The sequence below is a fragment of the Acyrthosiphon pisum genome, chromosome X, assembly GCF_005508785.2.
Source record: "Acyrthosiphon pisum isolate AL4f chromosome X, pea_aphid_22Mar2018_4r6ur, whole genome shotgun sequence".
Taxonomy (NCBI): domain Eukaryota; kingdom Metazoa; phylum Arthropoda; class Insecta; order Hemiptera; family Aphididae; genus Acyrthosiphon; species Acyrthosiphon pisum.
In genome coordinates this window covers 28,362,116-28,364,690 of record NC_042493.1, presented here as the reverse complement: position 1 = coordinate 28,364,690, position 2,575 = coordinate 28,362,116, and positions in this window count along the sequence as shown.

The window sequence follows — 2,575 nt, the reverse complement described above, 5'->3', positions numbered from 1 at the left end:
ATCACGAAAGTTATCAAATTATTTTGAGTTAAAAATTCGTAAAAATTTTTCTTTTTAAATTTAAGATTTGAAAATGTAATATAAGATTCCTCATAAGTTTGACTACCATTTTAAAAAAAAAAAGGTCTACAAGCAAGTCAAATAAAATTTTTATGAGCGTTTGAAATTCATATTTTTACAACATTCGATATTCACTCGATTTCTTACGTAACGATTTTCTTATTTTGTTGTCATTAAAAAACGAATGACTGTAGATACTTGAAAATTTCACTGAATATTTATATTAGCACTTTCTATATACGATAAAATGTTGAAAATAATTTGACACTTTTTGAGCTGTTTACGGACATTGTCAGTTTTCAATATTTTTATTTTTTTTTCTATAAATACCAATAAAGCTTTATCTGTTGGGCCAAAAAGTGTAAAAATTTAATACAATGCTCCTGATATATTGCTACAATAGTAGTTAAAAAATATTGAAAATACATAGGCACAATTTTTTTTTATAAGCAGTTAAAGATCGAATTTTGACAAAATTTATCAAATTTAAAATTGAATAATTATTTCGTTGTTAAAAATTTATAAAATGTTCAACTTTTATATCTAAGGATTGAAAATTTGAAACAAGATTCCACGTAAGTAGTTAATTCTGTTACCAAAAAATCTAAAAAATACATAATCACAGTTTATTTGTATAGTCATTTTAAGCTCAAATTTGGACGAAATTACATATTAAAAAACCTGGAATAACTATTTTAGTTGTGTTGTTGTGATTGTATAATATTATTCGTCGGTACTTGAAACTTCTAAAGTATACTATTATATATCTATGGTAGTACGACGGTTTGTTGTTGATGTATCACGCGTTACCTAATGGATATTGTGATATGAATAATTTGGAATTTATTATAGGTACCTATAATTATAGGTCAATTTTTTTTTTAATACCATAGATAAGTATATAATATGTCTTATACCTAGACTGACATACCATCTCCGCTCAGAATCGTTTTTTTTATACAATGATATTATATCATTGAATTCAAATTTAATACCATCCATTATACAGTGACCCACTTGTAACCTACTGTAGATCAGAGCGACATCCACTTACCCACCTTCTTAATATTTTTTATCCTTAACTTCTTTTAAGTTTTTTACTTTTTTGAATGACAACTTACAGTTTTAATTTAATATACCAAAGCAGGATATTTTTCGAATTCTTATTTGATACATAAAAAAAATGTATGGTAAATATAGTTTATGAGTTAAATGTAAGCTTATATAAGTACCTATTTAAAGTTTAAATTAACGGAGGTCGAAACCTAATACGTCTTATTAATTATTAGTTATTACTGTTATTAGTTATTCAATAGTCGATACTGGTGCTATATTCATTATTTTAATTTCACAAATGAATGACAATAGGTAGTTTTATTATTTTATTAGTTCTTTTCCGTTTGTTCAGTTTAAGGTTTTAAACACATTAATTATCTCCAATTATTACGGTAACATAATACATGGCATAAGTTATACAGATTGTAGATATAGTGTACATTTAAGCTTATTTATAATTCTTTTTTTTTTATTGATCACAAGGAAAGACTTTATGAAAAACAATATTGAGTATTTTTTTCCCGGTAGGTATTATACCTACTCCTAGGTACTATTTAGTATTTATTACTATAATATCTATAGGCCCGAGGTTAAAGTACCTATATTTGACTATACCGGGCCGATAACGTCCATCATCGAATATAGGTAACTACGTGTTATCATTGAGTGATGGGTAATTATTGTGTACCAATATATATTTTTTTTTACAATAAAAACTTACTCTTACTCAATGGTATTAATGTATTATGTATAATTATTATTAATATATATGTAGGTAGGTACCTAATTTGTTATAATTGTTACTTCTATTTTTTTTTTAATCTCTCTCTACCTTACTGCGTGTATCATTGTCATGTCTTTTATAATATAGGCAATAAGATTGTAAGTATCATACGATTTGTATGCAAGACATTTTTTTTTTTTAGTTTGGTAAATTGTTAACTTTTTATCTCCAGTACAAGCAACGCTTATAGGATAAACATATCACTTTAAACTGTAAATATGTAAATAATTGTAAAACTGTTCCATTTTGATAAAATTATCACTTTAGTCGCTACCAGGCACCAGCGGTTTGTGTGCAACTATGATCTAAACATCTAATTTGTATAGAATCAACAACTCAACAAATTAATGTAATAGTTGTAACAACTATATGCAAGCAATGTAAATAATAAATGTTATGCTAAACTGTAAGTTGTATACGAGAACAGAGACTGTTTCTTAGAATAGTTAGGCACCTAGGGTTTAGTAAGGAAAAACGTTGGCAAAATGAACAAAGGGATTTTAGCCCTGCATCGTTGTGGCGCCAATGCGTGTTAACTATAGTAGAAATTATAAAAACAAGTCGCCCGGTGTGGTGCCGTACAAGTGTACAACATGAACGTCGGAACGTGCTCATGATAAGGCCGGGCTCGGTCACGTACGCGCACGCGCAAGACCGTGCGGTGTCGCGTCTTCA